General features: G+C 38.6%; 2 long non-coding RNA genes across 3 annotated transcripts in view; both read left to right on the forward strand.

Moving 5' to 3' along the window:
* The window catches only part of LOC115029232 (uncharacterized), a 125,120-nt gene extending 123,461 nt beyond the window's left edge, over positions 1 to 1,659 (forward strand). For both annotated transcript variants that reach the window (XR_015044702.1, XR_015044703.1), the window contains one exon: positions 524 to 1,659. This is a non-coding gene — a long non-coding RNA (uncharacterized LOC115029232). The remainder of the gene's footprint in view (positions 1 to 523) is intronic.
* A 1,972-nt stretch (positions 1,660 to 3,631) lies between these two features.
* On the forward strand, positions 3,632 to 21,249 carry LOC110309880 (uncharacterized). The gene is made up of 4 exons (XR_002379759.3): positions 3,632 to 5,766; positions 16,547 to 16,760; positions 19,877 to 20,002; positions 21,080 to 21,249. It is a non-coding gene; the product is annotated as an uncharacterized LOC110309880 (long non-coding RNA).
* Positions 21,250 to 23,152: the final 1,903 nt, after the last annotated feature.

Here is a 23,152-nt window from a genome sequence, read left to right on the forward strand (position 1 = left end):
CACTTCACTTGGGCAGCATTTTACAGAACTGACTCTGCTGGCATGGGTGTGGGTGAGCCAGTCCCATAACATGAGAGTTGGAAATCTGGGTTTCCCTCTTGTAAGCTGTAGTATTGAGTAAGCTAGCCAGGGGAGTGCTGGAGAGCTTTCCCTGGGAGTGTGGGTGTGGCAGAGCTGGTAGGATGACCAGATCAGCTACCACCCAGGCTCAGATCCAGGGCTTTGAGTTGACTCACCCCAATATCTACTCTATTTATGAGCTGCTGGGGCTGATTGCGCAAATCCAAAGCTGTAGGTCTCAATGACACAGCACAACAACAGGACATCTGAGATGAGTTTTAGTGAGAATACAGTATTTGTAGTATAGCAGAAGCCCAGGTCTCAAAACAGATTAATGACTCATTGCAACGAACACTTGCAAGTAAAGAGGTGTGGACAAAAGGCCATACTGTGGGGCATACCATGATTCACTACAGCTTCACAATGATATCTTTTTATTTATTTATTTTTTCTTTTGTGGCAGGAGGATGCAAGGGCAGAGGATGGGTACAAATGGACCGGAAGATGAGTGTGATGGTGCTTCATGATGTGAAGAATCAATAACAAGCTAAAAAGAATCAGCCTCTGAATAGTCATTTAAAAGATATTTGACAAATTTGATGCTTCCTCAGTTTTTAATAATTTTATCTTACTTTATGCAAATGACGTTGCTCATCTATTACATTCTGCTTTTAGTAAGATGAGTTACTTACTCCCCGATGGTTTGTTGTTGATGAAAAGCTGGCTGTACTGAGAGATACCAAGATAGCCGGTGTGTCTTACTTCCTGTCTGGTGCTATGGTAAAACATTGAAAAGGCAACCTGGAGAAGAAAGAGCTTAGTTGGCTTACACTGTCTGTTCACCATACGTGATGGCGTAAGTCAGCTGCAAACCCAGAGGCAGGAACCATGGAGACCACTCCTTGATTGACCGAGCCAGCTCAGTCAGTCCACAGGGCCTCAATTAAGGGAGTGAGGGCTGAAATAGAAAAAGTTAGACAAAATTGTAACCTGACTCCAGCCAGTGCTGATTCTGAAGCCGCTTTATGTCTCTCCAGCCTGCTTTTATCTCATTCTAGGTACATCCAAAAATCATGGTCAGTTCTTAGGTCACAGACAACGTAATCAAGCGAAGCACTTAGGAGGCAGAGGCAGGTGGATTTCTGAGTTCGAGGCCAGCCTGATCTACAAAGTGAGTTCCAGAAGAGCCAGGGCTATACAGAGAAACCCTGTCTCGAAAACAACAACAACAACAAAGCAAAAGCAAAAAACAACCCCCCCAAAACAAAAGCAAAACAAAACCAAAACAACAACAACAAAAAAAAAACCTAAGAGATGACATAAGATTAATTAAAGTAGTAAACAAAAGGATCACACAAAATAATAATTAAGTAAAGTAGTAAACAAAGCCCCCTGGTCACTGACATTCTTATCTAAGCCTACTTCCTGGTCTGAGCCCAGTGACAAATGGCAAATTCCTAAGAGCAGTACCAGAAGCTCTCAGCACTTGATGGCTCTCTCTCTGATTTGCTCACTGACTGACCTGCACATGCTAGCACTGCCTTCATAAGAAATGGGCCCCTTGGTCTTGCAAACTATATATGCCCCAGTACAGGGCAATGACAGGGCCAAGAAGTGGGAGTGGGTGGATAGGGGAGCAGGGCGGGGGGGGGGGGTTATAGGGAACTCTCAGGATAACATTTGAAATGTAAATAAATAAAATAATTTAAAAAAGGCGAGAGAGAGAGAGAGAGAGAGAGAGAGAGAGAGAGAGAGAGAGAGAGAAAGAAGAAGAAGAAGAAGAAGAAGAAGAAGAAGAAGAAGAAGAAGAAGAAGAAGAAGAAGAAGAAGAAGAGGAGGAGGAGGAGGAGGAGGAGGAGGAGGAGGAGGAGGAAGAGGAGGAGAAGGAGAAGAAGAAGAAGAAGGAGAAGGAGGAAGAGGAGGAGGAGGAGGAGGAGGAGGAGGAGGAGGAGGAGGAGGAGGAGGAGGAGGAGGAGGAGGAGAGGAGTCCCATAGGATCTGCACCAGAAAAAAGAAAAAGAAGAAGAAATGAGAACATCCACACTGGGTTGTGCTCTTCCTGCATCAGTTAACAAATGGGATGATTCTTCATAGAAACACATGCCCACAGATCTACTTGGTACAGATAGCAACTCAACTGAGAATCTTTCCAAATGATTTATGGTTTGAGTTAAGTTGACAGTTAATGCTAATATGGGCAGCTGCAAAGCAAAGTGTATTGCTTCCGGAGGATAGTTTTTAAAATTGGATATTTTCTTTACATTTCAAATGTTTTCCCCTTTTCAGGTCTCCCCTTCAATAATCCTCTTTCCCATTCCCCCTCCTCCTGCCTCTATGAGGGTGTTCCTCCACCCACCCACCCACTCCTGTCTTCCCTCTCTGGCATTCCCCTACACTGGGACCTCAAACACTTTCAGGCCCAAGGGTCTCTCCTCCCATTTATGTCCAACACAGTCATCCTCTGTCTCATATGAGGCTGGAGCCATGTGTATTCTTTGGTTGGTGATCCAGTCCCCAGGAGCTCCAGAGGATCTGGCCTGTTGACACTGTTGCTCCCTCTATGGGGCTGCAAACCCCTTCAGTTCCTTCAGTCCCTTCTCCAACTCTGCTCTTGGAGGATATTTATATAAAGTCAGAGGGCCGAATGAGGAAGGAAGACATGTTCTCATCCACTCTGAGTGGGAGTCATGCAGCTGTAGAATACCCTGGGAGAAGGGCAGGCGAGAGTGTTCTTTCTTATATATTTTTTTTTCCTTTCTCTCTGTCCCAGAATTCAGGACTCTAGAATCTTTGCATGCTGGATATTGGGGCTCTGGGAATCCAGAATCAATATCTTCTGGAGAGTTCATGTTTTTATCCTTGAACATAATTATAGCAGGCTTTGAAGCTTTTGGGCTTTTGAAGCTGAGCCATGTTACTAACTTCACTGGCTTTTTTTTTTTTCCCAGTATGAAGGACCTGCCATGAGATGTCTAATCCTCTTCAATCATGAGTGTTTATCATTTAATAATTTTATTTTAATATTATCTGTGTCTTTACACAGTCATACACTTCGTAATGTCATTCTAGTCATTGCCTGACCACATATTTAAGAGTGTTCCTCTAAGATTTCAGTGCACTTAGAATTTCTGCCTCCAGTGGGAGAGTGGTCTGTTTCTAATGATACACTTTCACATGTTTGTTATGATTAAAAACTACTGTTCTGCCACATAGAAATATAGAATATAAATTATGTACAGCATATGATATTTAATGATGTCAACAAATAATTACAATACTGGCTTTTGTAATTATTCTGTAAATCTTATTGTTATTTTAAAGATCCATGTCTACTAAAATGATTTCAGGGAAATGGCATGTCTTTTGATTCTCAATCACAGAGAAACTTATTTTAAAACAGTTCTTTGTTTTATATATATATATATATATATATATATATATATATATATATATATATATATTTACAGTTGCCATTTATTAAAGACAGGAAGTCTGTATACTAATGAAGTGGTTCATGTTTATTTCTGTATGAAGAATTGTAATTTTAAAAAATTCTTCGAGTCTTTTTCTGACATTTATATGATGAGTTTTAGTCAATTTTTCTTCCCCTCCCTCCCCTCAGTATTATTATATCTTATGTTGTCAGAGGCCACATCTGAATGGTGTTTATTGTGTCTTTTGACCGTATCAATACACTATAATGAGTGACTGACCTATCACAGTTAGGCTTGTATGAATATACATACTTGGTGATTGTTGTGCAATGATTAAAGCACAATGATGCGTTCCCATGACTTTTCATCATAATAGTTTTGTTTATCCAAATACTCCAGAGTATATATGTGCAACATAGGTTAAAGTACTTTAAAACCAAAATAAATTGCCTAGAATTTTGAAAGTGAAAGATTGCCTAAATGAGAAATTAACATAGTAATGAGTGTAATTATAAATTAGCTAATATGGCTACCGAAGCTGAAGACTCCATCATTAGCAATCAGAAAACTAGAGACTTGAGTTGATCTTAAAGCCATGAGAAACAGACAAGAGCCCTGGACAGTAGGCTAGAGACACCAAATTCTTCATCATTCTCAATGTTTGTTCCAGTCAGACCTTCTACAGATTGACGAAACCCACTCATGCTGGAAAAGACAATCTGTTTTATTCACTCTGCCAATTCAAATGCTAGTCCTATGTAGAAACACCCTCACAGATGCAGCCAGAATGTTTGACTAGATAGCTGAGCACTCTTCAGCCTCATAATGTTGACATGAAATTAGCCATCATATTAGTATATCAGGGACATTTATTATATGATGAAATGTTTTATTGCTTGCATATCCTCAAATCTTATTGACATACTACCAATCACTTAACTTACTCTTCAACAAGAAATTGTGACTATTTTCTAATGTAAGCAATATTATAATGAACATCTGCATAAAAACTGTGTTTACATGTCATAAATATATGTGGGGATATGTCTACATGTGCAGATACAGTGGAGTGCTGTCTTCTTGCTCATCTATGCCTCCTTGTACATTCTCCTCTTACACTGTCTAATGTGATATAGTCTAACACACTCACACATCAACCTCACTAACTCAAAATAGAAACTAGATCAAACTGGCCAATCAGAGGAATTCATCTCAGAACCCAGGGATGGTTCTGAGATGGCCCTGGGCACCATGAGTAGTGACTTGAGGGTGGCCTGAGACTTCGTTGGTGGACCTGTCATTGGAGTCAGACATTTTATGTTAGGACTGCTGAACTGTGTGGATATAGCATAACCTTGTAACGGTTCTCATCTAAGCCCTGTGGATGGAATGCTTCTGCAGAATGAGGTCAGGACGGGGAGGAAGAAATGTTAAAAAGATGCTAATAAGGATAGCTGTCCCACGACTTAATTAATTCCTTAAGCAATGTTGCCCATTGTAAAATTGATCCTCAAATTATCTCTCAAGTTAATAGGTCCTCATGAGATCAATGTGATGATGCAGAGTGCCCTGCAGACAACAAGATGGTGGTGTTGCAGGGCTGTTTTCTGTGGAGCAGGACATTTGGTCACTCCACCTTATGTGACAGATGTCCATTTCTTCTGTAAGATGTGATGCATGTGCAGACAATTTGAACCCCGATCCACACCATTACTTGTGAAGTTAGGCTCACACAGTCTTCTTATTTTCAACACTTGGCAACCAGGGCATGGGTGAGGCCATCCAGAAAATCTGTGTACCATGCCTGGAAATGAGACAATTATGTTCACCCACATCCCATTGGCAAGAGCTCAGTGGCTCGGCCACATCTAAATACAATGATGACTTCAAATTGTAGCCCAGAGAGCAGTCAAGAGGAGTGGGAAAATGATACGGCAGCAGGCAGCCAGTTGTATTCTATAGCTAAGAGCTAAAGCATGTAGACCACTGGTTACATATTTATTAGAAACATAAGAATGTTAACTGAGAAATAGAATTGTAGAATGATATTATGTTGTATCATTTATCTTGAACGTGATGTTCTGGTACTTCTAAATTAGTCTTCAAGAGAATCAAATGTCCAATAAAACCTGTTAATACTTAGAAATGTAAAGTTATTGCTAAAATTTTTCATCATAATATCTTCTCAGGACCCTTGTGCCTAACCTCACTTCATTTTGACAGCCTTCGATGATGATGATGATGATGATATAAAATAAAACAGGTTTTAGAGGTAAGAAGACCCGACTCATAGTATCAATTTTCCAAACCTCCGTTTCCCGTCCTGTATAAAGGAGGCAAATGTCTATCTCTTTGGCTTGTCCTGAGAAGTAATTAAGTTAAACGCACACCATGCTGATGCCAGCAGTTCAGGGCCTGCTCTACATAGTAACATTCATTCCTTTCTTATACCGTGCTTGCCTTCTCTGGGATGTACTTCAGTGATTGCTACTGCAGGCAAATGACCTCTCACTCTAATTAATAAAACATGGCAGCTAGAAATAAATCATATAATCTGAGCGTGCATAAATTGTGGTTCCTAAAGTGTTTGTAAAAGTCATTATTCTTCAAATGCAATTAACAAATAATTTGATGAAACAAATGACATCATACAGTGAGTTCATTGTTCAAGAGATTCCTGAGGTTTAGTGTGAGTTTCAGAATGAAAACCCCAATTCTCACTGCAAAGCAGATTTGGTTTTCATAAGAGAAATGAAGAAGTATTTTAATGTATGGCTATACTGTGAAAGAGGTTTAAGAAAGAAGAATGATGGAAGTAGGTGGACACTTACATAAGTCTGCACATTTGAGTGAACATGTACACACATGTGTATGCACATTTATATGCATGCATGGATGTGCACATAATTGGGTGTATATTTTTGTATATCAGTATGCATGTATTTCTATGTCCATTTGTATATATGTTCATATGAGTGTGTGTGTGTGTGTGGACATAGGTGCATCCATGCAAAAAAGTGTTTGATCTTGTTTGGACATGAGTGTGACCCCATGCATATGTTGAACAAGTTCATTCACATATGTGTGTTTGTGTTTATACACACATTTGTTTTCATTTGGTGTGTGTATGTGTGCTGCATATGTTGCTGTTTGTGAGTTTTAAAGGTACTTACATTTTTCAAAAAAAAAAAAATAAGGTATTGCTATGTAGCTTAGACTTTCCTCTCCCTGACTTGGCATCCTTAACATTGGGGTGGCATGCATGCCCTTCCATGCCTGTCCCTTGAAGTTACTTTTTAACAATGTCTCCCACATATCTGAAAGCCAGGGAGGTCAAGTCAAACATGCTGCCACACAGGTAAGTTTTCCCTCCCGAAGGCTAAGGACCTGTCTATTTGCTAGAACTTTGAATAAGATCATCTGAAGGCATACCTGAGTAATTTTCAAAGTATAGTTACCACTGAGTCTTGATTTTAAAGGAAATAAGGAGCCCCTCCTTTAAATTTCCATGTGTTACCATATTGAAGTGTATCCATGTTGAGAATTTAAGATACTATTAAATGAACAGTATTATTCCAGGTTTTGGTTTTATTAACAATTCCAGAATACATTCTTCTTTGACTTAAGAGAACACAGTCCATTTCTTAAAGATTTGTGTCTCCTTCTTGATGTTCTGAAACCACAGTGTCACTACAGATATGCCCTGTGGGTCAATGATATTCAGTGTAACTTTTTCTGTGAACTTCTTGTGTGCCAATAACTCCATATTTACGCATGTCATTTATTCTGGTTCAAGATCCAAACCCCATATTCTGATGAATGGTTCTAGACCAGGATATTAAAAATGAAGATTAGAAAGGTCATTTTTATTAATTTTTTAAACTTTTTTACTTTGCATCCATATCACTTCCCCCTTCCGTTCACCCCTTAGAAAGATGATTTTTGGTGGCAAATGTATCTTATTAAAGACATTAAGATCAACTCACTGGCGTATGCGATGGTGTCTGCATTTGGAGGCTGATTATGGGATGGATCCCCGGGTGCAGCAGTCCTTTGTCTCAGCTCCAAACTTTGTCTTTATAACTCCTTCTATGGGTGTTTTGTTCCCAATTCTAAGAAGGGGCAAAGTGACCACACTTTGGTCTTCGTTCTTCTTCAGTTTCATGTGTTTTGCAACTTGTAACTTGGGTATTCTAAGTTTCTGGGCTAATATCCACTTATCACTGAGTACATATCATGTGAGTTCTTTTGTGGTTGGGTTACCTCACTCAGGATGATACTCTCCAGGTCCATCCATTTGCCTAGGAATTTCATAAATTCATTCTTTTTAATAGCTGAGTAGTACTCCATTGTGTAAATGTACCACATTTTCTGTATCCATTCCTCTGTTGAGGGGCATCTGGGTTCTTTCCAGCTTCTGGCTATTATAAATAAGGCTGCTATGAACATAGTGGAGCATGTGTCCTTCTTACCAGTTGGAACATCTTCTGGATATATGCCCAGGAGAGGTATTGCGGGAACTTCTGGTAGTACTATGTCCAATTTTCTGAGGAACCACCAGACTGATTTCCAGAGTGGTTGTACAAGCTTGAAATCCCACCAACAATGGAGGAGTGTTCCTCTTAAAATCAGCTTCCAAACGCAGACACTATCGCATACGCCAGCAAGATTTTGCTGAAAGGACCTTGATATAGCTGTCTCTTGTGAGGCTATGCCGGTGCCTGGCAAACACAGAAGTGGATGCTCACAGTCAGCTATTGGATGGACCACAGGGCCTCCAATGAAGAGGCTAGAGAAAGCACCCAAGGAACTAAAGGGGTCTGCAATCCTATAGATGGAACAGCAATATGAACTACCCAGTACCCCCAGAGCTTGTGTCTCTAGCTGCATATTTATCAGAAGATGGCCTAGTCAGCTATCATGGGGAAGAGAGGCCCCTTGGTCTTGCAAACTTTATATGCCTCAGTACAGGGGAACACCAGGGCCAAGAAGTGGGAGTGGGTGGGTGGATAGGGCCGTGGTGGGGAGAGGGTCTGGGGGACTTTTGGGATAGCATTTGAAACATAAATGAAGAAAATACCTAATTAAAAAAAAGATCAACTTACAAACATAAATGGCTGGCAGTTCTGGTTTGCATAAGAACTATTATTGTAATTGCTGTAGATTCTTCTTAATGGCTGTTTGCTTTATATAGCACTGGGTGGGTCAAAGGAAACTTGTGACTTGTGGTCCTTTGTGGCAAGGGAAGATGTTGAACTAGTTTGATCAATCTAGTGGCTCTTTGTTGGTAATTTTAGAAAGAGTAGCAGAAAAAGGAATTGTGGTCTGGTGCCATGTGTACAGGGACATCTCTCCCATTTTTAGTGCCCTTTAAGTTAAAAGTGATATTTAAATAAATTATAGGAAAGTTGAGAATGGCTCACCAAGGTTTCATTTCTTTTCTTTTTTGTTGTTGTTGTTCTTTTTTTTTAATTAATTAGGTATTTTCTTTATTTAAATTTCCAATGCTACCCCATAAGTCCCCCAAACCCTCCCCCCACTCCCCTCCCCCAACTCCCACTTCTTGGCCCTGTCGTTCCCCTGTACTGAGGCATATAAAGTTTGCAAGACCAATGGGCCTCTCTTTCCACTGATGGCCGACTAGGCCATCTTCTGATACATATGCAGCTAGAGACATGAGCTCCAGGGGGTACTGGTTAATTCATATTGTTGTTCTCCCTATAGGGTTGCAGACCCCTTTAGCTCCTTGGGTACTTTCTCTAGCTCCTCCATTGGGGCCCTGTGATCCATCCAATAGCTGACTGTGAGCATCTACTTATATGTTTGCTAGGTCTTGGCATAGCCTCACAAGAGACAGCTTATCAGGGTCCTTTCAACAACATCTTGCTAGTGTGTGCAATGGTGTCAGTGTTTGGGGGCTGATTATGGGATGGATCCCCGGGTATGACAGTGTCTAGATGGCCCATTCTTTCATCTCAGCTCCAATCGTTGTCTCTGTAACTCCTTCCATGGGTGTTTTGTTCCCAATTCTAAGAAGGAGCAAAGTGTCCATACTTTTGTCTTTGTTCTTTTTGAGTTTCATGTGTTTTTTAAGTTGTACCTTGTATCTTGGGTATTCTAAGATATTTTCTTGATCAACCCATTGCTGTATAAGGACCTAAGGATTTAAATAAGGCATTTTCTAGGGAAGAACAGTTCTTGTGGCTAGACAAAAATGTTCGCAATTCTCCCTTGAGGTCACTGGAAGTTCTTATGAAGACAAATGATTTGGCAGGAGGAGCAGTCCACAGAAATGTTGATTTTACAATTTCACACTTTCCTTTCTTTGCAGCTAATGTAGGTCTATTTTCCCCTCCTTGGTCCAGGATATCTCTAGTATGGTTAAGGCAGAACTTGGATCATCAAGCAAATGAACTTTAGTTCAATGCTTACGTTGCTTATACAGTGTGCACAAAGCATTTAAAGAGGGCACAGTACACACTACTTTTGCTTCATGATTAAGTTCTTTCAATGTAGCTAAACAAAGAAAGTGTCATGTGTGACTTAATCCATTTTATCACTCTGACTTTTCTAAAATAAAACTAAAATTGATTCCAAAAGAAAAGGCTAGAAAGAATTCATTCCAATGTTTTGAAAAAGAAAGAGGAAAATGTTTTTATTTTATTTTATTTTATTTTGTCAAGGGAGATGAAATCTCTATTATGGGAAGAACACTGAACTATGAGAGATTTTATATGTCGATGGATGGTCTGATGCAGACAAAATGGAGCAGCTAATTAGATTTTGTACTTCAGTGTAAGACTGACATGTGGGTACACATGATAACTTTTATAGTAGATTCCTCATTTTTTCCTAAATGCATGTTTAACTCTCATGCGAATTCTAGAATTTGTCTGTGTTTTCTGTCTTCATTCTAGCATATATTTATATCCTCTTTGAGTTCTTGAGTGTGTGTGTGTGCGCCATTTTAAGTTCACCATCTTGAGTTTCATCTATGTGGCTTTTTTCTTTCAGAGATGCTTAATATGGGAGGAGACAGTTGTTGTGGTGGGACCTAGGCATTCTGAGTTAGTTGGTTGGTAGAGTTTTGGGTCTGTATATCTGTACAATCTCTGTTGAGTGGGTATTTGGATATCAGCTTGCTGTTACCTAACTTTTCAAGTTTGGGTCCACCTGAACAGTGCTTGTGGTTCAGTACTGGAGCAACTCAGTAAAGATGGGTTTGATTGCTGTCTTGTTTGTTAACTTGACTATATCTGGAATTAACAAAAACTCACACCTGTGAGGGATCTTTTTCCTTACTTAAGTCATTTGGAGTGGGAAGACCCACTTTTAATCTGGATCTTTTGAGGTGAAAAAAAAATTACACCTTTAGTCGAGGTGTTTTGAGGTTGGAAGGTGAACCTTTAATCTGGTCCACACCTCCTGCTGGGAGCCTACATCAAGGGCATGGAAGAAGGAAGCAGTCTTTCTTTCTTTGCCAGTTTGTTCACACGCTCCCTGGCACGTCCATTTCTTCATGGGCCTTCGAATGTACTTCTTCAGGAATCTAACATATACTGAAACCCGATGGAGGCATCTAGCTTTATGGACCAGACAACTGCTGAATTCTTGGACTTTCCATTGGTAGACAATCAATCATTTTTGGACCAGTTGGATCTCAGCCTGTAAGCTACTCTAATAATTTTCCCATTCCATCTATATATAGATTCATACAATAAGTTTTGCTACATTAGAGAATCCAGACTATTACAATGTGTTCCTGGGGTTTCTGAAGTTAGAGCTAGGATAGGGCTCAGTTAGAGCTATGCCTAACTTTTGAGCAAAGAAGCCAACATTCTCTAGAGTTTAAGCATATTCATATTGCAGCTTTTCCGAAGTCTGTGGGAAGCTCTCAGACTTCCATGGATGAGGTGATGGTTGTTACCTAGGTCATGTGCATGGGAGTCCAGGGAGTCCTCACATGCTGAGGGTGAAGTCATGGCTTAGACAGGGATTGAGATTTTTCTAAGTAGGAGGGTTATAAGTATGATAATTGAAGGCCCTATATGTTTTAAATATATCCTTAGGCTTAGTCCTTAGAGATATATCAACTTTGTAATTCTAGAAGCATAAGTAGCAGTCCAACATGAGATTTACAAAATTAGATTTCTGCAACCATACTGTTGTAATGTATATGATGATCTGTGCTCAGTTAAGTAACTGTAATATTCATAAGCTTTTTCTCTGTGAAGGGCAGGTACTGAAAGAAGGAGTTGAGTTTTGGGGAAAATAGAATGCATATTTTGATCAACATCAGGAACCGGCAAACACCAAATCTTGCCGACTGCCTGTTCCTTCAAAGGAAATTTTGGTGGTAGATGACCACACTCATTTCTTTATGTCCTGCTTGTGATTGTTTGCATCATATATTGGGTGGACTGTGGCAGATCCTATAAATGTCCCATTTGTCCTTTTACACTATAGACTATTACACATATTTGAATTAGTTCAGTTGAAAATGATGGAATGATACTGTATTGTGTTGCTGGATAGATACTCCAAAACTTAACGACTTAAAAATAATACTCCAGGTTTCAAGAACTTGCACAGTCTAGAAGAAAATTTTAAAGCATAATTCTTTTCAAAGATAATATAGTCATTCCATCAAAATCAACACGAGTTGTCCTCATTCCGTGTGTGTGTGTGTGTGTGTGTGTGTGTGTGTGTGTTTAAACACTGATCATGGTTGAGCTGACACATTTGACAGAATCTTTTGGTTTGCCAAAGTAGGCTGTAGGTTGTATTTTTTGTTAACTGGTGGGTTCTTGACATGCTATAATTTCTATTGTGTTTGAGAGACACTAAAGGCTTTTTTTATCAAGCCTTGAGTTGATTCAATGACAAGACTTTTTGTGATGTTTCTCTTGAACCCAAATTTTCTAATTCTCTTTTCTCCTAGGCCCCTTGGCTCTTGTTTTCTGAGATAAATCACTTTCTTTTTTTTCCTAAAGCAAAATGAAAGGGGCAATTATACCCTTGGTGATTCTTAATGTTCCCAATTAACTAAGTCACTTTCTAGAGTCTGAGCTGAAAATGGAGCTTTGAATGAACCTTCAATAAATGGAATTTGTTAAGTCAACTTGAGCCTTTTCTTTCTTCAAGAAAAGCCAGCTACTTGAATACTGAGCTGTGTCACACAGCACTGGTGCCCTAATTTACTGTAGAGTAAAACTAACATTCTCTGTATAGCAACCCTTCTTTGAATTAAATCAAAGGAACTGAACCAAATCAAAACAAACTAAAATCAACACTAAGTATCTTTGTATCAGCTATCTACTTGAAATCTATTTACCTACCTATCTACTATCTACTATCTATCTATCTATCTATCTATCTATCTATCTATCTATCTATCTATCTATCTATCCATACATTCATTTATATATTTCAATCACTAGATTAGAAGAAAACGAATGTAAATGTTGACATGTATTTTAAAATCATTGTTTAGTTATTATTGATTGTATTGTTTGTATTGCTATTACTTACTTTGACTACACTTTGAATCCCATAGAAAACAGATTCCTTTAGTTCTGTCCTTCCTGGTTTCCAGAACTGAATGGGGGTTTGAATGAACTCGGGGACTTTTTCTCATTGGCTTTCTTTTTTTTTTTTTTTCATGTTCTTTCATAAACTGGCAGGCACTGTCTTGAATTTTAGAGCATTTAATATGCTTTATTTAGTAGTTCTTCTAACAAGAACCTAGCCCTTTACTGTCTTTGTTTCCAACAATGCCAGCAGCACACTGGGGTCAGTGTAGACCTGGATTCACCATGACTTCATTGCGGGCCATCCCCTGTGTCCTCTTTTCTTAAAAATTCATCCCTCTTGAGAAAATGAACTCAACTCAGATCTTTTTTTATTGATCTGCACACATGAAGAAAAAAACTTCACGTTTTATAAAGAGCCTAGGAAGCACAATAGGCCCATCTCTTTCTTTTGCCATTTTGGCATGTTCTCGGAAAATGATATCACTCATCTGAATACTTAAAGACTTGTCAATCAAGAAGCCAATGGTTCTTTCATATATAGTCCTTTAAATTGTAAACTAGCAATATATTTTTTTAAAATTTGTATAAATTTGCTTGCCAGTTTTAAAATAATTAGAAGTAACGGCATAAAAAGCAGTGTGCTAACCAAGTAGAGAAATTAAGTCTGGAAGTATGCATTGTTGAACAACTAACCAATTATTAATGCATTTATTAATGACTGTAATAATAATTAAATGTGGTTTTCGAGGCATTTTAACATTAGCACTAAGATATCTAAACTCCAATCGATCAATTCATCTGACAAATATTTGTCTATCTCTCCATCTATCTATGTATCTTAATCTCAGGATCATAAGACAACAAAAATAACATCCATCAATCCAAGTCATAATAAAAAGGGAACAATACAAAAATGTCAATGACATTATTTTAAAAGGTAAAGACGCTGAATGTTTAAAATCCACTTGTATATCATTTTATAAGGTACCCAGCTAAAATCAACCAATGCAGAGAAGTTTCTTTTAGAAAGGTAAGACAGTCTTCTTAATATAAATGCAAATGGAAGAAGGAATGGCACTTCTGCTTCCAGTAACAAAGATTCACATAGACAATCAGTAGGTTTATGTAGACAATCAGTATATATACTTAGATAGCTGGCACCATCTGATAGTATTACGTGGAAATCCCCTTGTGATTCCAGCTGTCATTTGTGAAAAAAGTATAATATTTGAATTTAAAACAAATGAAGAAAATAGTAGTAATGAAGTTGTGGGGGAAATTAAGGATGGTGCTCACTTATTCAGAAATACACTCATTTGTGCTATTTGCTTAGACACATTTGATGGAACACGACTCCAGACTCCAGAGCGAGCAGGCACAGTTCTACACAGATTAGAGTACACTGCTCTCGGAAGCCCCATGATCAACAGGAAGCCCTAGGTGCTTTCATAACACAATGCTTTCAGACCTACAGCATTGCACATTCTAGGCAAGGACTCTACACCCATATGCTTAGTTCTCAATTCTTTCAAAGGAAAGTTTGTCTTTTAAGTAAAATCTTCAGAAATATTTTAAAATAAATACTAAACTATTCATATTTTCATCTAGAATTCACTGTCTCACCTGTTACTTTTTATCACACTTTGACTAAATTTCTTTTGTTTCATTTGCATATTTTCAGTGCTCAAAGTCTGCTATTGGCTTTATATTTATCATTACTTGTATTATTTTACTAGTGCATTAAGTATTAACAAAATGCACTTCTACTTTATCATAACTCAACTAAATAATATTACTTCTTTATATTTCTTTTGGGTTTAGAACCTTGTAGGAGCATATTTTTCAGTTTTCTTTTCTGTGGTGCTTTATTTAGTCATCCTTTGAGAGTTTCATGCTTATACACTGTATTCCAATCATACCGAGCCCCTTCCGCTCCAACTCACCTTAGATCAATGTGCGCTACCCCTCTCTCCCAATTTTATGTCTTTTTATAACTCATTAAGTCCATTCAGTGCTTTCTGTATGTACATAGATGTATTGGCTATCGACTATAGTATAGGAGATCTACCCGGGCCGTTTCTCTAAAGAAACTGATTCCCTGTATGCCATCATCTTTCATTTTAGTTGCTGTTCTGTTGCAATGTAGAGAGACCATGATAAAGGAAACTAGTAGGAGAAAGCATTTAAAGTGGGGTTTGCTTATAGTTTTAGGGGATTAGTCCAAGAACAGCATGGCAGGGAGCATGGCAGCAAGTAGGCAGGCAAGGACGACACTGTGACACTGGAGTAGTAACTTAGAGCTTACATCTCATGCAAAAGCATGGGCCGGGAGGAGAGACTGGACCTTGACTTTTGAAACCTCAAAACTCTCCCCCAGTGAAAACCACTTTTAACAAGGCCTCTTTATCCTTCCCACATAGTCTACAACTAAGAAATAAACATTGCTGTGGGGGCTGTTCTTACACAAACTATCATAGCCTTCATGTGCTTCAATTATCTCCTCAGCTAGGGGTCAAGTCTCATAACCTCCTTCCTGATACACAGTGGAATTTTGATTGGATTGATCTTGTGAGAGTCCTGTGCAGGCAACCACTGATATTGTGAGTTCAAAAGTGTGACAGCCCTCCATACCCAGAAGACATTGCTTCACAGAAGCTCTGTCCAAATCTGGTACCAGACAGGGAGGAAGTATAATATAGACACTCCATTTATTTCATTTCTATATACATTGTAATCTCACTTTAGTTTGCTCATTTTAAAATTATCTCTTTACCTTTATTATAAAATAATTTTATACATATAAAATATTGTAAAAATTGATATGTAATTTAATGGAAGTCATTGATCTTTTCAGTCAGTCCTTCCTAAAATTAAGGATAATTATCAAAACAATGAAATTAATGTAATGCTTTATTATTGACAGATTTTTATTAATTTTCTACAATTTTTTCAGTTCAAACTCTACCCTGATTTTCCACATAGCCTTTACTTTATGCATCTTTTAGTTCCCTCTTAATCATTGCTAATATATTTTGAATATGATGATTTTTAAAAATCACTGGTCAGTTATGCAAGAGAGAGCATCCTGCTTTGGGCTGGGCCAATGTTTTCCCAGGAGTGCAATGTGCAGCTCATCCTCACTGAGCATCCAATACTACTCCTGAGGTCCATGGCATCAGGATGAATGGCATCTGCATGTTGTGCCATGAGACCTATCACAGGTGATCATTTCACTAAAATATCATCTGGTAGATTTTTCCTCCAAGATGTTACTGCTTTCATTCTTATGATACTGTAGAGTTAACTTCTTTTGTAATCTATAATTTCTTTAACAACAAAAATCTTGGATTTGTATTATCAAAGTGTACTTACCTATCTGTCCAATAAGTAGGCATGCTCCATGTTAAAACAGATTTACTAAACAGGATGTGTTGTTTCCACTTACTTATGTATTTATTCTTTTTAAAACTTATTTTTTCCTCATGAGTATATGTGTGTTCTTGTCTGTAATTGCATCAGATGCATGGATGCAACCCATGCAATGACCCAGAAGAGAGTTTTGGGTCCCCCGGAACTGGCTCTTCAGACAGTTGTCAGCCGCTGGATGAGGGTGCTAAGAACTTCACCTGGGTCCTCTGCAAGAGCAGCAAGTGCCCTTAACCATGAAGCCATCTTTCCAGCACCATGTGGTCAATCTTATAATCTACAGACCACATCCTTCACAGTTATTTAGGTGAGTTCTTTCTTCGTTATCCTTTCCAGTGTCATTTGTTATCCATATACAAGGCAATTGTTACTGTTTTGTATTCTACTTTGGGTCTTCATAACATCCAGTGGTACAGTTTTGATGATTTTAAAATTTCAATTGTTTTAACTATAAAGTGTTTTTTTTTAACCTACTTTGTTGTTACTTGAGATTTTATTTTGATTCAAAAAAATCAAAACTATACATGAAATATGTTATGAGTTAGTTAACAACATTTTTATGATTCTCCCAGTTGGGGCTTTCTATGAGGTAAGTAGGAATATTTTTATGTTTCTCACAGTTGGCGTTTTCTGAGTAAGGACCACCAAAACCTTGATTAGAAGATCAACTTTGGAAATTTCAAGACTCTGGACTCAGTCCTACCCATTACCACTTAGGGAGCAGTAAACCTGTGCCTGGAGTGCTTGCAGTTAGTCTAGGGGAGATCCTTCTCCTTTATCTTCTAGCTGGAGGTCATCTATATCATTTATTACTTTTTATGTTTTAAATTTGAATACACAGTAACAGGTTTCCTTATGGTATGCCCACACATTTTTTGTCTTGTTGATGCCCTCCATTCCCCCTGCCCTAATTCCCTGTTTGTACCCTTTCTTCCCTAGCATTACCCTTCTACTTTCCCATCACCTGTCATCTATGCCCCTCATGCCCCTCCTTAAGGCCTTTTCATATCTCATGAGCCTTTTTGTAGTTGCATGACCTCTACCTACACCCCTGCCCTGATAACTATGTATGCATATAGATTTATATTTTCCATTTGAGAGGCAACATGAGGCACTTGTCTTTCTGAGCCTCTGTTATTTCACTTAGTATATTTTCCACTGCATCTATTGTCTGCAAATTTCAGAATTTCCTTCCAGCTGACTAGAGCTCAGCTGTGTGTGTGCACTATGTTTTTATTACCCACCCATCTGTTGATGCACATCTAGACTGATGGCATTTTCCTGCTTTGTTGAGTAGATAACCAATAAACGTAGGTCTCAAATGTCTCTGTGCTAGGAAACAGAGTTTTTAAAGACAGATTTGTTTCTGAATAACATTTTTAAAATTATTTATTCCTTTATTGTAGGAGTCACTTCATTCCTTCCATGATGTCAAAGTTAGGAATCAAACTCATCTCATTAGCCTTGAAAGCACTGGGCCACTATGTCACCAGTCCCTGAGTAACCTAAGATTTTCAAAGTGTTATATAAACTAGAAAGGAAAGAAACATTACCAAACTCATTCTGTAATGTTGGAATTATTATCTTGATACTAAAACTGGATAAAAGACTGAACAGGAGAGAAAGGAAAAGAAAAACTACAGAGCAAATACTCTGGTGAACATAAAAGTATAACTTCTCAACAAAATATTTACAGACCAAGTTTAAGAACACATGAAGCTCATTGCACCTTGTGACTGAGTTGGTGTTATTCTTGGCTTACACGGCTGGTTAGTGATATCCCACCATCATCATCTTCACCAGCAATTTTCTCTTTTGATCTGTTGCTCCCTGATTACCTGCTATTGGCCTAGACCTCTTTAGTTGCTGTTTTTAATTTTTTATTTATTTTGCATAATTGATACTGTTCATAATTCTTTATTTGAACATAACAGCATCCATAATATAGTTTAGCTGTTACAATGCTCACTCTTCTAAAGTCTATACTGTAGTATAACTGTAAGATTATGCAAATATTTTTCCAGTGACTATTGGCATTCCTCACTACCTCGTCCTACCTATAGGTAATGACTAATTTGTTTATTTTCCTCTGTGTGGTGGCTGACTTTGGTATTTACAACATTATCAAAGTTTATATATGTTGTGACACAGATGGGTACTTTATTCCTATTATAGGTTGGTAATATTTCATTATGTTGATATACCACTGTTTATTTGCACGTTTATTGTTTTATGGATACTTTGGCTGTTTATCATTGGGTGTGCTTTAAATAATGATTCTATACACATCTGCAGTCAAGGTTCATGTGAAGAGAAGTACATACTGAATTTGAATACATGATTAGGTGTGAACTTGTTAGGTTATTTGACAAATCTGTATTTAACCTTTTAAAGAATTATTACCAGGCCTTTTTTTTTCCCCTTCAAAATAGCTGCCTCTTCACTTTTACCCTCTCTTTAGTCTTGTGGGAGGGTTCTACTGTCTCCACATTCTTACTACCCTGTTATTATCTGTCTTTTATGCTTTGGCCATGACAGTATTATTTTTTTATGTACAAAGTATAGATATAAATATTCTTTTATAATTTGCTTCTTTTTCTACTTTACAATATATCCTGGGAATAGGCCCAACTGATTTTAAAAGGGCCTTCATTTGTTTTATAGAGAAACAATATTTCATTAATTAAAGTGGTCATAATTTATGAGGCCAGTATCCTAGTATAACAGGTACTTGGTTTCTTTTCCCTATCTAGCAAATAAAATTGGCAAAATAAGTAACTGAGCATTGGCTTTTTTAACATTTCGGGAGGCATCACATCAGATTATGTTTCTAATGGTGGGATGGCTAAGTCATCTCTGCTTTATTAAATCTTGCTAACTCATATTCCCAAAGCCAACTACAAACATGAGCTGCGTTTGCAAGTGCCTGCTTTTCACCACATTGGTGGAATGCACTCTTGCCTCCTGGCTTTTGCCAACCTGACATGTGGAAGATGGCATCCTGGGGCTTTACTCCCATTGTGCTTGTTTTAGTGAAACTGGGTACTCTCTTGATTTCCAGTCCCTTTCTAATCTTTTGAGTGAAAATTTTGTTCTTTAATCTACCCTGCCAAGTGTCAGGTGTTTACCATTACTGACCTGTCCTTTCCACCTTCCTCCTTCCCATCCTGTATCCTTTCTCTTTCCTTTTGAGGAACTTCCTCCAACATTTTTCTTCTCACAATCCTGGTAACACCGTGTCTTCTCAGCTTTCTAAAAATATGTTTACTTTTACCCCCGACAAGTATTTTTGTTAGATACAGAAATCTAGCTTGCTGATTATCTTCTCTGTACCTGTCTCACACTCTTTCTGATAAGGAATCTTCAGACACTGTTTGCAGGCCTACTTCTTGCCATGAGTGGTCTATTCTGTATTCTCTTCAGTGCCTCTGGAAAAGTGTGTTCTGAGGACATAGTCTTCTGCCCCGTCTGCACACCGAAAAGCTTTTATGCAGAGTGGCCATCCAGCATGAAGAAACGTTGACATTGAACATTTTGTCCATATGACAGGTGGGCATGGAAGTTCTTCATCCCTTCCCTAGAGTGGGGCTCAAAGGACACACACACGCACACACACACACACACACACGAAAATGGGGTGTGTTACAACAGCAAGTTAGAAGCAGCTAGCCCATGCTGGCAGGATTGAGATAGGTCAGACAAAGAAGGATAAACTGAATTTTGAAGACCAAAAGGGGAAAGACATCAGAAACCACTGAAAATATTATAGGACAACTGAAAAGCTCCAAACAGCAAAACCGACAGATGAATGCACTAGCTCCCGGCAGGAATAAGGAATCTAAAGCCTACCCAAGGTAGGGAATGTGGTCTGTGTAAAAAGACTACAAGGCAATTCTAGCTTTATGGAAGTCACTCCGGCTTTAAATGAAGGAGGTTTCATGAGTGCTTCCTTTGTGACACATTATCATTGGCAAAGGCCGTTTAATTACACTCTCTTCCTGACAGAGCAATATTTAAGTTCTGGCTTGAAAGACTTGAGGCAATTTTGGGAACCTGAAAACAAGAAATAACCACAAGTCAGAGCCCCTGAGAGCCGTTGGGTGGGACAGGGCTCCATGAGGGAGTTGTCAGCCACAAGAGGGTTAGACATAAGTGTGACAAGACATTCGGGAGGCAGTCCACTCAAGTAGGGAGTGACTTACTGACAAGAGGCCCTACCCTCTTTAAAGGGATATAAAACCCACACAGACAGTCACAAACTAGAGAGCAGGGTAGCCTAAACTTTTAGAATACCTTTCTCTCATTCGGTCTTCCCAGTGTAGGACTGAGAGCGCTCCTGTGGAGGGCTGGGGCAGCCTCTACTCTTCTTTTACTGAGGAGTTAACACAGAACAGCATTAGAAAAGACCCAACTAGGTCGTTTAATTGCAGAACTCAACACGGATCTCCAGCCTGCCCCAAACCCTGGTGTATGTTTCCCTACTAGGGAAACACCCCTTTACTTGGTCTCTGGACGAAGGAGGCGAATGTTCTGCCTGGTCGCTGAAAAAGGCTGTGAGAAGTGGGCCCTGCTAACAGATGAGAAATCGCTTGAGTGAGTGAGCGCCACTCTGTGCTTCCTTTGCAGGGTGAACAAGCAGAAAAGGAGACTCCAGGGTCACTGGCTCCCCCGTCTACCTAGCCTTTGAGAACTCATGAAGAAGCTGCCTCTACACATTGTTTTATGTCAGATAGGTCCCCTGCCCCATATGATTTCTTTTTTTCTGTGCTTTATTATTTTTTACATTGTTTATGTGTAAAAAGGAAGATTATATGCTTTTATATGTTTTTATTATGTTCATTAAACTGCTTGTGTATTTTTAATTTTTAAAAATCTCCTGCAATGATGCTTCTGTCTTCTGCTTTTTTTTTTCTGTCGTGTGCTTTTTAATGATTTTACTGAACTTAGACTTCTTTCCCCCTTCCCTAGTCCATTCCCCCTTCCTTGTTTACATTCATTTATGATCTTTATTTTTCTCTAAGTAATATGGAACTTCATAGCTTACTCTGTATGATTTCTGTCATCTTATTCATGGGAACTGGAGATAGATTGGTTGGCTTTAATCAACAAAGTGCATTTCTGTATCTGGTTTCAATCGGTGTTGTTGCTGTTCTAGTAGCTTATTTCCTCCTTTCTCAGAAGCATTGGCGATTAAGCCCTGGCTGAGGGTTCACGGAGAGCTGATCACTATGTAGGCACAAATATCTCAGGCAAAGTTGGGGGTTCGCCAGGAGTCACTTGAAATAGCAACTATGCATAAGGACCTCCCTGAGGAGACAGTAGAAATGTTATCCCATGCCTTTTCTTCTTCTATCTTATAATTCAAAATTTTAACATTTAGAAGGCCTGTCCAGCTCAGTGAATGTATTATTTTAAATAACTGATACTTGATAATAAAAATCAATATCTCATAAAATACACTCTGAACACAAGAAAGGACATGGAATTTTAATACAACAGAATAAACTATGTATTACAATTAAGATGTCACCATTTGTAAAGGATTCAGGGTTGAACTGTTTGTCAGACTTGTTGGAAAGTGTCTACACTTTGGGTCATCTCACCAAGCCCATTCCCCAGTTTTATATTTTTAATATGGTAAACATGATAAATTTAGAAACAGAAGATCTTTGATGTTCATAATACTCTTTCTTTCTCATTATCCCTTCTCCCTCCCTCCCTCCCTCCTTCTCTCCCTTCCTTCCTTCCTTCCTTCCTTCCTTCCTTCCTTCCTTCCTTCCTTCCTTCCTTCCTTCTTTCCTTTCTTCTCTTGAGATAAGATCTTGCACTGTATTCCAGGCTAAAGTCAAACTCCTATGATTCTTCTAGCCTTTGGCTCTGAGTGCTAAGATCATAGGTACCTACCAACAGGCCCAGCTGCCTTCACTCATTTCTTTTCTCTTCATGTCCTGAACTTTTTTTAAAATTTGAGAAAAGCTGTATAGAGAGTTTTCAACAACCTGTCAATCATGCAAAGCAGCAATTCAAATGTTTTATACAACAAGAAGAAAATAGCTTGGCATTGACGCCCTCAGAAAGCCAAAAACTCCATGTACCCATGCCAGTCTGAGGGTCCAGGGTAAGACCCAGGGTATCACATTGTTGTCACTGCTTCTGCTCTTCTCTCTTAATTGTGTGAAAAAGGAGCATAGATCATAGTAAAGGAGTTGTTGGTTTAGAGTCTACCAATGACTGCCAAAAAGTGGTGTGAGTGTATGTGTGTGTGCCTCTGTGTGTCTGTGTGTGTGTCTGTGTGTGTGTGTCTGTGTGTGTGTGTCTGTGTGTGTGTGGTGTGTGTGTGTGTGTCTGTGTGTGTATGTATGTCTGTGTGTCTGTCTGTCTGTGAGAGTGCTTTTCATGACTGAGTATTTATGTAATTGCCTGTATCATTTAAACTAATTTTATTGAGGCGAATTAGAAAATTCCTTTTGTGTTGGTAACTTGGCTCATTATCAGATGTAGTTCAAAACAAGCTAAAAGCTCAAACAGAGAATCCAGGTTCTGTTTAAGAAATTATTTCATATGTTTTTTTTTTAATTTCAATGAAAAATTAGGAAACATTGTTTAATGGAACTCTGTCATGTCTAAAAATTGTAAAATAATTTCCAACAAATGACTCATAGTGGCACATTATAATGGGCTGAAATATTTCCAGATGAC

This window comes from Mus caroli, unplaced genomic scaffold, assembly GCF_978045245.1.
Source record: "Mus caroli unplaced genomic scaffold, Mus_caroli_1 scaffold_12, whole genome shotgun sequence".
In the NCBI taxonomy this organism is placed as follows: Eukaryota; Metazoa; Chordata; class Mammalia; order Rodentia; family Muridae; genus Mus; species Mus caroli.